The sequence below is a fragment of the Aedes aegypti genome, unplaced genomic scaffold (genome assembly GCF_002204515.2).
Source record: "Aedes aegypti strain LVP_AGWG unplaced genomic scaffold, AaegL5.0 Primary Assembly AGWG_AaegL5_hic_scaff_1518_PBJ_arrow, whole genome shotgun sequence".
NCBI lineage: Eukaryota > Metazoa > Arthropoda > Insecta > Diptera > Culicidae > Aedes > Aedes aegypti.
This window is the reverse complement of record NW_018734964.1, coordinates 1,470-15,920: the sequence shown is the minus strand read 5'-3', so window position 1 is coordinate 15,920 and position 14,451 is coordinate 1,470. Positions and strand designations below refer to the sequence as shown.

The following is a 14,451-nucleotide window of genomic DNA, read 5'->3' as shown; positions in this document are numbered from 1 at the left end:
CCGGGCAAATCTACAATATTTGTTTTCTCTTCAAGTTTTCGTACGCAGCATTACCGCGCTGATTCTGGCAGTGCGATTTCGTTTGCACATTTTACTTCGACTTGTTCTTTGAAATTTACGTAAATTCAAAGTCAATAGATGATAGAAAGAGAAGGCCTTCCTTAGCCTTAGGTGATCTTTTCGAAATGGAAATTTCCTTGAATTCTCTCAGTTAATAACTGTGGAAGTGCTCTTAAGAACACTAGGCTGAGAAACAGGCTCTGTCCCAGTGAGGACGTAATGCCAAGAAGTAGTCAAGTCAGTCCCATTTGTATTTTTGGTATAACTTAGTTGAAGTCAGTGTTACTGAAGTATTCGGATTCTCTGAAGCAAACTCGATTTTTGCTCAAAAGTTAGCTTCAAGCTGTAAATGAGTTTTATTAAACATTTACATGCCGAACAATAGCGTTTGTACTTATGTCGGTTTCGATTATTCCCGACGGTGCACCGCGCGAGTGTAAACAATTGACACCGGAAAATAGAACGGTTTCGGTGCAATATTTTGACAGCGTATGATGGTGTTAGTGAAGGCGACAACCAAAACAAATGTCATTCATCAAGAATAACAAAACGACCGTTGCTTTTGTAGTTGGTCTGTTTTGATGTTGGAAATTTTAGACTCATTTGTGTTTCAAATAGTTTTTGTAGTAGGTTTGTGCGAAATGGCAAAAGACATATCACTCGAGGACTAAGCTCCAATGGTTGATGAAAATAATTGTCTTCTGTACGAAGAGGAATATATTTTTTGAGAAACAAACATGGTGCGTATATTGAAATATTTTTTTGTATTAAAGTTACACATTTATGTTTATTTTAGTGGACGAAACAGTGAAAGTTAGATATTGTCTGGTAGCGGAGTTTTATGATTTCCCGCTTGAAGATAGCTGCAAAACTCCAAGCACACCCGGTTCAACAGATTTCCAAGAAACCACTCCTGAAAGCACCCCATCGGCTACAGCTCATGAGTGGTCAGACGGGGCAAACGAAGATGATGCTAACTCTTTACAAGGAGAATTTAGATAATGTTGGTCCTCTAAAGGATTTCAAAAATAAGAGAAGATGTGGGAGTTTATTCGTGACCAGCTTTTCGAGCAGTGTGGTGTGTCGTTCAGTTCAAAACAAGTGAGAATCGCTATAAAACTGTTTCGAGAAGACGTCAAATTGCAAGAGCTAATAATCGGAGCTCTGGAAGCACTTTTGCGAGCCACTCCGTTCGATGCGGAATTTCGAAGAAATCGTGGCTATCGATGACTCTATTGAACCTGAGTTGCAAATGGATACCACTTCGATGAAAACGAAAATTACGTCTTCGAAATCAAACGTTTCAAAAAAGTACGCCATCGTCAGGATCTGTGACTCCATCACAATCACTCTCGCCTAAGCCAACTAAAAATAAAGGAGGAAGCAGAAGTCACCTATTGCAGGAAAAATTCTGGAAGCTTTCGCTAAAGCCCAAGAGGAGAAAAAGGAGAGGCATAGGGAGCGCATGGAAAAGTTGGATACATTAACTCAACTGTTGCAACGTATAGCAGATAAATGAATAATGATAATGTTCAACTGACAAATATGCTTTGATGCCTAGATTTAAAAATACACAATCAACTTTCTCTTATTCAACTATTTAGCTTTTTATTTTCGTCATTTATGTAAAAGTGTTTACAATAGTGTTTCTTCTCATCTCTCCTAGCCTTTTTAAAAGATTGTCTCTTGTATTACATTCTTGATAATTATTTATTCTTACATTGTCTTGAGAATTATCTACGTCTTAATTGTTTTCTTCGTTGGTTGTTAAAAATAAGTCGTTTTGATCGATGCATGTGTTATGTAGAACAAAACATGCCATTATAAATTTACACATTTTGTTAACAGTTAAAAAATCTAGACGCATAAGTTTTCTAAAACCTTGTTTCAATAATTGAAAACAATTTTCTATTTTAACTCGTGTTTGACAATGACGTTTGTTATACTTTTTTTGCCTATTTGACAGGTTACCATAATCCCTAAAAGGAGTTAATAGATGCTCACGAATAGGATAAGCTGCGTCTCCTAGGCTTATGATAAACTTTGTTGGCATATCGTTGGCAATTTTGGCTTATCGGGGACATGCTAAAAATTCTCGAATCATGAATTTGCTAGGTGGGCCCAAAAAGACGTCAAGGAACCTTTTATCGGCATCACATATACCCTGCAGTGTTATAGATACCAATTCATGCCTATTGATATATGTGGAGCGAATTTTGTTTGCTGGTTTTCGAACATTAATATAGCTTCCATCGATGCAACCGATAACGTTTTTAAATCCGGCGAGCTGTAAAAGTTAAAAAGATGGTTTAATGGCCTCATTCATGCATTATCCAAAATAAAATTAATAACAGTTTATAAATAACAACAACATTATTGCATAAAAAATCCGTATACCTTTCCGAATTCGTTCGCGACGTTCGCTTTTTCTGCATCAGTCATGGGCATTTTTATGTATTCCTTAGATATTTCATGGAATAAATCTAGGATAGATTCCGTGTGTCGAAAAAATGTTGACTCCGACATGTCGAACAAATTACAAATCTCTCTATAGGAGTTTTTATTTGCACAGAACCTAAACAACAATGTGTTATTAGTTTTATGTTTAATAATTAAACTTAAATTAATTAAACTCACCATAAAAAAGATAGCATTTGTTTTTATGCACATAGACTACTTCTGCCCCGTTCTTCTGCTTCATTGAAAAAACAGAATTTTCAAATTTACAAATAAGAAGTTCTGCTGTACTCCTCGTTAATCGGAAATTGTTGCGAAACTAAAAAAAAAAACAAAGCTTTTGTGATGTAAGCTGAAAAGCATACCAATAAAACATACCTCTTCATCATTGTATCGATCAATCGTACTCATAAAATTTTCAGCGCGCGATTTTTTATTTCTTGTGGTACCGTTTATTTGAAAAAATGCAAGGAACATTTCCTCGTCTCCTTCTGAATCAGATGATTCAATCAAATTCCTGATCAAATCCATTTTATCCACGCACTCAATAATGACCGAAAACTGAAAACGATATCACCTGCTCGACAGCGAAAACAACAAAACCTACCAAAGCGATCAAAACACGAATATCACTGACAGCTAAGCATCATGCATGTATTGGTAAAAAGAGTGCAGTACCTGCTACACCCAACTCGATCAGGGTGTAGAATTTACTGCACCGTTGGCGATCGAGTGCAGAAACGGTGTACTACCTGCGGAATAAAAGAACGGTTTGGGTGCAAGTTTTGCTACACCGGTGGGAAAACGGTGCAGGCGGGGCAAATAAAGTAAAACGACATTACATTTAATCTCCTCATTAAAGTATTTTTCAGCGAACAAATATGCTTCTAGGTAAGTTAGCTTAAGGAAACCTAGTTTAAGAAGAAATTTAGTATAAGTTGAACAATATAAGGTATTAGTAGCAATAAATTCTTACTAATGGTGTAGAAAATAAATTTTAACGATTGGACACTGGTTCTGTTTTTTATTGCTTTAGCTGATAATTAATTGTATCGGCCATAATGGCAAACAATGGCGAGGAGCTCTATTGCATGTTGTATGTGTATTAGTGTGGGACAAAATTTAGATTCTCGCTCCAGTCCACTTTTTGGATTACATTTAGGTCCTATAAAAACTGTGCAAAATTTCAGCTCGATCGGAAAAAAACTATATTTTAGCGCCAGCCGTTCAAAATTAGTATGGGATTTACTATGGGAAAACTTACTTTTGCAAAGAAAAATCGCCAGAGGTCGCCCATTGACTTCTATAAAAATTCTGAACACAGACCTCGATAGGTATTTTAACGATGAAGAATATTGCCCAAGACCGCGAAACAATCCGACACTTGTGAAAAAAGTTATTCAATGAAAACCTATTGGCAAGGCAACGTTGATTAACACGTAAAGGAATAACAATAATAACGAAATCAGGCAAAATTTCCGAATAGTATATGCTTAATAACTTTTTTCACAAGCATCGGATGGCTTTGCGGTCTTTGACAATGTTGTTCATCGTAGAAATACCTACCAAGATCTGTGTTCAGAATTTTTATAGAGCACAAGGGGCGACCTCTGGCGATTTTTCTTTGCAAAAATGAGTTTTCCCATAGTAAATCCCACACAAACTTCGAACGGCTGGCGCTAAAATATAGTTTCTCCGATCGAGCTGAAATTTTGCTCAGTTGTTATGGGACCAAAATGCAATCCATAAAGTGGACTGGAGCGAGAATCTAAATTTTTCATATAACCGTGTCCCAGGCTAATGTGTATTGGGGTTTTACTTAGCCTAGTGTGAAGCTGCCTGCGATCCATCCGTTAGACCAGTGATTCCCAAAGTGGGCTAATTTGCCCCCCTGGGGGCGATTTTCAGGCTCAAGGGGGCGAAAATTTGTAAAATAGAATTAGGGGGCGAAAAATTCAGAAAGGGGGCGAAAAGGCTAACACGGGAGCATTTGAAAATAATATCATTTTTAGGACACACATCTGAAGGTTAATCAATTCCAAACTTAACTAATTTCAGGAATATTTTACCTTGGATCGATATATCTTCAATCAGAATTATTTTTAAATTATGATACACTACACTTGATAATTGTCAAACACATGCATTCACGTTTTTTAATATCATATAAATTTTTTAGAATGGTTGATATTTGAGATTTTTACAAGGTCGGATATGATTAGCCACAGATAACATTTAAAACACAATATATTTTGGATGTACAAAACATGGTTGGGTGACAAAACGTCGAAAGACAAAATGTCGAATGCCAAAACGTCGAATGCCAAAACGTCGAAAGGACAAAACGTCGAAGAGACAAAACGACGAATGCCAAAATGTCGAATGCCAAAACGTCGAAAGAAAAAAAACGTCGGAGGGATAAAACATGGAATAGACAAAAAAAGCGAATGTCTGACAAAACATCTATCTATTCAAGGATATGAACGAATATGAAGAAAATCGATAAAAATGTAACGTGAGATGCAAAAATTAAACAGTGTTTTGAACAGTTAAGGCAGTGACAATTTTTTTCCAATGTTATTACCGTGGTACCGTAATTTTTAGTTGGTATTGGATGGTATATCAAAAAGAAATTGTTGAAATTGATGATTTAAACAATATTTAAGTTTAAATCATCAAGTTACAAAACATGTGTTAGAGTGTCTCATCAAAGTGTTAATATTAGTTAAACATTTAGCGTGTTTTGAAATAAAAATATCAATTAACTCTTATTAAATTTATTGTATCGTATTCGGTTTTCATTATTTTTTCAATTGATACTTGTATTGTTCTTTCTATTTTGGTACTGTCTCACTAACGCTTAAATTATAAAACTGTATAAATTCTCTACACCAAAAAAAAAACAACGTCTAAACTTAAGTCAGCAGTTCATATAGGAAACTTGCTGGAGATCCTGACTTCTATATATGTGATCCCAAAGTTTCAGAAAAGATAATCATGTTTTGGAAAATAATAAGCAGTTTTTGAACAAATAATCGATTCAGTTGTACTTATTCGACAAAAGAATGAGTATGTTTTTAAAGAATAAAGAATTTACTAATTGTTTAAAATTATGTGTTAGTTGTTAGTAATTAGTTTACAACACATTGGAAAAGTTAAACATTCAAATGAAATTAAGTTATTGAAATTATCATGTTTGGAAATATCATCCCACTTTACACAAAATGTTTTATATTGATTTATATACTAAACAACATGAACTACAAACACTAGAGTAACAATAGCATGATGTCACATTTACGGAACTCGAAGATAGACGAAACTGATCAGTTTGAACAACAGCAATAGATTAGTCAGTAAGAATCCAATCGATAGACATGTAATTCGCGCGCCTTGTTTCACTAAAATAAAGAAGTTTTTATTGGATGTAACCGTTTGAACGCTTTTATCGTAAGGAAAAGACTAGAAGACGAGTTGAAAAAGGATGTTTATAGGGACAGAAAAGGAACATGATAATTCACATAATGGGGGGATCTGCGGAATCCGTTGCTGAAAATACAACTTAACCCACGAACCTATACCCTCAACATCATGGTTGACATGGTGATCACTTCTGTACTTCAAATTCAATTTGCTTCACCAAGTTCTTCTGTCCTTCGTCTAAAATGGATGTAAGAGTGACATTTTTCTGAAAAAAAAAATCCATGCATACTGCGACGAAAATTGTAAATTTGCTGTTTCTAACGCCGTCCGCATCGCAACCGTTTTTTCCTTAGCAACACTAGTTATCCAAAATGACTGCTTTTCGACGTTTTGTCCCTTCGACGTTTTGTCCCTTTCGACGTTTTGGGATTCGACGTTTTGGCATTCGACATTTTGGCATTCGACGTTTTGGCTTTCGACATTATGTCCCTAAACCACAAAACATGTATCTGAGAATTTTTAGATATTTTGCAAATGCCCAATATTTTATATAAGGACATTTTTACGTGAGAACTTTGAGGTTAGAAAGATATTATTTCTTTTCATTGGCATGCAGGTTTTTACAGAAAAAAAGAAGATTTGCATACTTTCTCATCATTTCTCATGGTACAAATCATTTTAGAGACAATTTTTTCTTGGTGTTAGAAAAAATACCATTTTTATATATTGCATTGAAATATGAGTTAAAAACCATTCTGTATTTTCATATATTTGTTTAAAGTTTTTTGGATTCAATGAAAAAATGACATAATTACATTAAATATTTGGAATCACATATCAGGGGGGCGATTCCAGATAAATGTTGGCCTCAAGGGGGCGAAAGTTGAAAAAGTTTGGGAAGCACTGCGTTAGACAAACGATCGAGAGTCTATTCAGATGATTAATCCTAACAGGCAGTTTTGACGCATCTTTCAATTATCTTCAACTTTACCGCTGTGTTGTTTTTTTCGGGATTTTGCTTCTAAAATTCATTATTTGGTGTATCATCTGAATGATTATTTATTGTTAAAGGAAAAACTTCATTGAATCTGAGCTCATGGTTTCGTTCTTTAATTCCCTCGAGCATCATATCTACAACTTCGTTCGTCAAATCACTTCTCCGTCGTGTTCACAAACACCAGGATTATTGAATAAATGTGCCCAGCATATCAAATTACACATCGAGCAAAAGTCACTTTCAATTTCTCCACCACCTAATGTGACTGAATTTATACGGTTCGAAGGTTCGAAACGTGTTTCAAAATTTGCGCACGTTTGCCTTGTTCGTTAGGTGCTTCCGGCAGGGGACACCCGTCAAGATGGAATACTTACCTTCAACGAGCAGGAAGGCACACCATTCTTCAGCTGTTCAAATGTAGGATGAACTTGAGAAATGTGTTGCCAGTGGCAAAAGCAGCAAGTTGGAGACGAACGTTCTCCGGTGTGTGAGATACGTTCAAGAAGAGCCTGGTGATAGGATAAGTACATCAGAGCAATCCCAGAAATCATCTTGAATGTATTTACAAATGCTTCTACGGTTGGTGTGTTAAGTGTCTCAGATCAAGTAAGAGTAAATTTGCATTATTCAATTATCATTGAATTTTCTTTCGGTTCCATATGTGAATGAGCTGAAACGAGACGCGAGAGATATGTATGGCTTGTTGCTTGCAACTGAAAAATATTTTTACTTAATTATTACTTGACTCACTCATTTACTCATCCAGCCTCTGGTGGTATTTGAATTGTAAAATCGTCTACTGTTCAAGCGCTGGATATTGAATCGAATTATATCGCTGTGATCTTGAGTTCGTCACAGTTGATAACCACGTTTGTAATCTGACTGAAAAACTAGGTTATGAACCAAGTTGGTTGGACCAGCTAACTGGAAGTCCTAAGATCGATGCCATCATGATGCCAAATATCACTATTGAGTGCATTCTGTTATGCTTACGAATATTATTGCAGCAAGGATGATGGGGACCATGAATTTTTGCAAGCTGATTACTTTCATCGACGTTCCTAGGGCCATAAGATAAATTGGCAAGAAGTGGACAATGTTGACATTTGACACAACTGTAGCCTCTTAAAATAGCAGATGTCTGTAAAAATTACAAATGTTGTTCCACCCTTTTTGTATGTTAATCTAAAACCATGACAATAGTGCCTTGAAAATTCTGATTCGATACTGTTGAGCATAAAAAATTCAAAACAAATTTTGTAGAGAAAAACCTGTAATATAATAACTACCGAAAAGCTAAACATTACATAATAATTTGCAATTGGATTAGATGGGACAAATTGATGTGAAAATTTGCGAAAAAGTTACACGTCTTCTCAGTGAGAATCGAACTCACGACTCCCCGATCTCTAGTTGGGGCGCGTTAACCACTACGCCATGAGAGGACTCATGAACGCAGAAGTTAACCTGAATTCGATTTCAGCTCAATAATCACGTGGTCCTCTTTCGCAAAGTGCACCTCTTTCGGAAGAATTAGATGCCCATCCAAACACAACGCTTTCTATATATATCCAATGCCTAGCCCGAGAGCGCATTGTTTTTTAGGTATAGGAATAGCACACTACACTAGCCAGCAACTGCGCTGGCTGAGGTTTCTATTGTGTGGGCTTCCAAAGGGTCGCGACGTTCTCAAACGACCGGTTACGGAACATGAGTCCGTTGCTCGATAAATACTTGTTTTAATTATGAATCGTGGTTTACGGCCAACCAGCCGAGTGGAAGTTTAACAACTACCGAAAAGCTAAACATTACATATAATTTGCAATTGGATTAGATGGACAAATTGATGTGAAAATTTGCGAAAAAGTTACACGTGTTTGGATGGGGCATCTAATTCTTCCGAAAGAGGTGCACTTTGCGAAAGAGGACCACGTGATTATTGAGCTGAAATCGAATTCAGGTTAACTTCTGCGTTCATGAGTCCTCTCATGGCGTAGTGGGTTAACGCGCCCCCAACTAGAGATCGGGGAGTCGTGAGTTCGATTCTCACTGAGAAGACGTGTAACTTTTTTCGCAAATTTTCACATCAATTTGTCAATCTAATCCAATTGCAAATTATATGTAATGTTTAGCTTTTCGGTAGTTGTTAAACTTCCACTCGGCTGGTTGGCCGTAAACCACGATTCATAATTTAAAACAAGTATTTATCGAGCAACGGACTCATGTTCCGTAACCGGTCGTTTGAGAACGTCGCGACCCATTGGAAGCCCACACAATAGAAACCTCAGCCAGCGCAGTTTGCTGGCTAGTGTAGTGTGCTATTCCTATACCTAAAAAAACAATGCGCTCTCGGGCTAGGCATTGGATATATATAGAAAGCGTTGTGTTTGGATGGGCATCTAATTTCTTCCGAAAGAGGTGCACTTTGCGAAAGAGGGACCACGTGATTATTGAGCTGGAAATCGAATTCAGGTTAACTTCTGCGTTCATGAGTCCTCTCATGGCGTAGTGGTTAACGCGCCCCAACTAGAGATCGGGAGTCGTGAGTTCGATTCTCCACTGAGAAGGACGTGTAACTTTTCGCAAATTTTCACATCAATTTGTCCATCTAATCCAATTGCAAATTATATGTAATGTTTAGCTTTTCGGTAGTTGTTAAACTTCCACTCGGCTGGTTTGGCCGTAAACCACGATTCATAATTAAAAACAAGTATTTATCGAGCAACGGACTCATGTTCCGTAACCGATCGTTTTGAGAACGTCGTGACCCATTGGAAGCCCACACAATAGAAACCTCAGCCAGCGCAAGTTGCTGGCTAGTGTAGTGTGCTATTTCCTTACCTAAAAAACAATGCGCTCTCGGGCTAGGCATTGGATATATATAGAAAGCGTTGTGTTGTGGATGGGGCATCTAATTCTTCCGAAAGAGGTGCACTTGCGAAGAGGACCACGTGATTATTGAGCTGAAATCGAATTCAGGTTAACTTCTGCGTTCATGAGTCCTCTCATGGCGTAGTGGTTAACGCGCCCCAACTAGAGATCGGGGAGTCGTGAGTTCGATTCTCACTGAGAAGACGTGTAACTTTTTCGCAAATTTTTCACATCAATTTGTCCATCTAATCCAATTGCAAATTATATGTAATGTTTAGCTTTTCGGTAAGTTTGTTAAACTTCCACTCGGCTGGTTGGCCGTAAACCACGATTCATAATTAAAACAAGTACTGTAATATAATGTTTCTAAATCTCTGATGTTCTAATTTCAAGATTTTTGATGCAATTAGGTATGACTTTGTTAACAAAATTATATAATAGCTCGTATTTTCCATGAGTTATAGTAGTATACGTTTGTACATATACATTCTATATGAAGCATTTGAATTGACAATCTGTGCCGTGCACCAACTAGCTCCATTCTCAGCTCCCGCTTTCTAAGTAAGTATCGGAAGAGAAAACTTTGCAAAAATATGTTGATAATGTTAAAAGTTGCTCGAAAACAAGACTTACATGAACGGTTCGCGGCCGGCTGGAATTGTGGTGCGGGGGAAAATTGATCCAAGAAAGAAAAACTGACATTGAAATAATAAAGATACCGACCGGAAGCTGACAAAAAGCAGCTACCGTCAAGCAAGAAAGAAACAATTGGAAAACTGAAGAAAATTGTTTGAGTTGATTTTTTCAATTCTCTAAATCAGCACGACGGGAAGACATTGTCCAGTTGAGAGGTTCGGGTTGAAATGTTTTCTGCTTTGGAAGATAAAACTTACGAAATTTTCCGAAAGTTAGATTTAGTTCATTTGGTATACCATCAGTGCAAGTTTACTCATCTTTGGTACGTTTACGGAACTACCCGGAGCAAATGTTGTTAGCAATAAAATGGTGGTCTTATCTATTGCTAGGAGAGCATTTGGCAAGTTTTAGGCAGAAGTTTCTTCGGTGTTTTCGACAAACTTGTTTTTGGGAGTCTGATTAAAATTAGAAGACACGTTGCAAACTTTTCGTTGGCTGTGAATGGCATCGAGATGAAGGAAATTTAATTAATTTAAACAATTTGCACTTGTTTCGACTCGTTTTGCTTGATGGTTGCAAATTCAATTTTTGTCGTTCGATGATTGTTTTGTTTCTTCCGGATTTTAAGTGGTAGTTTTCCGAGGAGAATGCATAACTTCATTTTGGTAATTTCCAGTCCTTATTGTTCTGATTTTTTCAACTATTGGACATTCATAAAGAATGTCCAGAGAGTGTTCGATGAAGGTGTTATAATTTTAGGGACAAGAAAACAAACAAGAGACGTGACGATAATTTGCCGAAATTTATTTAACTTAATTGATAGAAAATTTGATGCATATAAAGATTACAATATTTACAAAGGTTACAAAGATAGCCTTTTTAATAATAACTTTGAAAATGCGCATCAGAATATTAATTTGAAGAAATATGTCCACTGGAACGAACAATTATTGAAACGAAGAAAAGAAGCGCCTAATGCTAATAAAATCACAAAACATTTTTCCCATTGAAACTTATCTCCCGCACGCAGTCTCGCTGAAAGCTTGATAAATTTTTATATTCACAAATATGATTAATCGAAATTTAATCCTGATGGTAGGCCACCGATATGGACCGGTTGAAGCTTCCTGTCACGTTTCCTCTGGGGCATATGTTCTACTCGATAAAACGCGCAACTGATGATGAACAGAGCATCCAACACGCCTCCAGTATACGGTTTGCTAGACTTGCCAACCAAAGTATGTTCTGCAAAATGTGTGGTTTACTCTGAATTATTCATCAACGGCAGATTAATTTAAATCTGCCTTGGAGTTCTCGTAAAGCAGTTACTTGGCTTTACTAGTCGCACGTTCACTTTTCCATTGTCAGAGTGGTACCGAACAGGAGTGGTCTCCAAACTGGTCTATCGGGTGCATTTGGATAACCTCTTTGAAGTCGTAATGTTTCGATTCCAATTAACACTTTTTCATGTATTAAGGTTTTAGTTAAGATACATCTGTCATCTTATATCAAGGTATACCCGTAGCTAAATTTTCAAAAGCGACTGTTTAATGTGGTGTCCATCAATGCAGTAGTAACTAGCGTGTACATAAGTAATAACCATATGATACAATGACTGCTCTTAAAACATTGAACAATTAAAGCTTGAAATTTTACTATACAGTTAAACTATTATTTGCCTGAATGCGATGTGACCCGCATATTCAAACAGCTTGGTGATTGCTGCGTCATATAGTGTTTAATAATCTAAAACGAAGAAGATGGAAAGTGTTTTCAAGAACAGCGGAAGAGAAAGTTGGTTTTCCGTTTAGACATTAACGGACATGTGCACATATGCTCAACTTGTCGGAACATTCCAGTGGGTCTTCTTCTAGTCATTCTATAGCTTGACTGTTTGAGACCATATACATGGGGAGGGTTGAAAGCATTTCTTTGACCAACTGCCCGATAAGTGTTTAGAAAACTGCACAAGATTGTGCTCAAATGTACCAGTTTTTTTTGTTTTTTTTTTGTTTAATGTGCTTGATAAGTCCATTAACAGTCGCTCCACAGTTAAAGATAGCACACAGATATGGATCAGAGATGGATTAACGTTCAACGCTCCGTCATCGTAATCATTGTCATAATCGAAACTTCAAAAGCAGTTTTTCTGTTCAGAACTAAAAATTATTCGATAAAATATGTGTACTGTGTTTCTGTTGGAGAATACAATGCAGTGAACATATTTTCCTGTAAATTTGTCTCATTTTGAACGAAAAAACTGCTTTCGAACATTTCGAAATCAATGACGGATCCTACCCCCTTAAATGGAGAATATCTCATCAGTTGCAACTACGCAGAACACATTTTTACCTTTTAGGAAATAACATGTCAACCATATCCCTAGCAGCAGTGATTCATAACTGTGGATCATTGGAAACCATACCACAGTCACAGAAAACAGACGTAACACCAAGCGTAACACTCACAATAATTTTCCTTAAGGTAAAACATTTCGGAATCCAAAGATGGCTGTCACAATGGTCGCCTTGTGCCCCTACTCATGTTTTAAAACGCACAAAACTGAAGAATAAGTTGAGCAAACGTTTCTGATCTTCTTATTTTAAGCTTTTTGCTAGTGCACAAAGCCAAAATGAAAAGTTCACTGTTGTTGGATGCGTTTTTCGCGTGATTTGTGCCTTTGAAATTTCACTGCAATCTTTGAAGTTGATTCCAAACTGTTTCACCTTAAAACCATGAATATTTTGCATGAAACACGGTTCAGAAGGCGCTTGTGTGAAAGGTTTTGAGATATGAAGCATTTCATTTTATTTAGTAAACATCTTGATAGATAACACAGAATCAACAATTTTCACGCCACAGTACTCGGTTCGCCGTAGAGTGGGCGAGCTCGTGGTTCATCCTTCGCTGCCACATACCGTTTTCCTGCACACCGCCAAAGATCGTCCTAAGCACCCGACGTTCAAGACTCCAAGTGCTTGCAAGTCCTCCTCGAGCATCGTCCCACGTTTCATGCCCGTAGAGGGCTATCGGCTTCATGAGCGTTTTGTACATGGTACATTTGGTGGGGGTGTGAATCTTTTTTGACTGCCAGCTTCTTATGGAGGGCCATAGTAGGACCCGACTTCCACTGCTAATGCACCTCCGTATTTCACGGCTAACGGCTAATGGCTACGAGACGGCAAGGATCAACGGATACAACGGAAAGGACGATAAAAGTCATCATCGACAAAAGGAAAGACAGCAAAATCGGAGTGCTTTGACGACACTAACGTCTATCACCGAACCCATGAGGAGAGTCCTCCATCCCATACGACGTACACATCAGCAACAGCTCAGCCCAAAGCTAAGGAATTTCGGAATCGATTTGGTATTTTCCAGCAGAGAACAACCAACTTAAGACTTCTTAGGCTCTACCACGGATCCGGTAAACACACTAAACAAGGCTGGTGTTTACAAAATCAGCTGTTCTCACTGCAGCAAGGTCTACGTTGGTCGAACAAAGCGGTCTTTCGAGGTTAGATTCAAGGAAAACTTAGAGAAATTTTTTGGAGGATTTGCCTTACAGTAAAGATCTGGTCCGTTGTCGAAGCGGCCGTCAACGAAGCCGGCTTGATAACCCACGAACTCGCTTGCTATAGGTGACAGACGACGGAAGATGATCTGGGATAATACTTTGTAAGTCGCATTTAGAATGGTGATCGCTTGGAAGTTCTTCTTCTTCTTTTCTGGCGTTACGTCCCCACTGGGACAGAGCCTGCTTCTCAGCTTAGTGTTCTTATGAGCACTTCCACAGTTATTAACTGAGAGCTTACTAATGCCAAATGACCATTTTTGCATGCGTATATCGTGTGGCAGGTACGAAGATACTCTATGCCCTGGGAAGTCGAGAAAATTTCCATCCCGAAAAGATCCTCGACCGGTGGGATTCGAACCCACGACCCTCAGCTTGGTCTTGCTGAATAGCTGCGCGTTTACCGCTACGGCTATTTGGGCCCCGCTTGGAA

General features: G+C 37.7%; 1 long non-coding RNA gene across 1 annotated transcript; it reads right to left on the bottom strand.

The window, feature by feature from the left end:
* Positions 1–2,258: 2,258 nt before the first annotated feature.
* On the bottom strand, positions 2,259–3,333 carry LOC110680513. The gene is made up of 4 exons (XR_002502904.1): positions 2,896–3,333; positions 2,698–2,836; positions 2,458–2,635; positions 2,259–2,347 (listed from the first exon to the last, which is right to left on the bottom strand). It is a non-coding gene; the product is annotated as an uncharacterized LOC110680513 (long non-coding RNA).
* Positions 3,334–14,451: the final 11,118 nt, after the last annotated feature.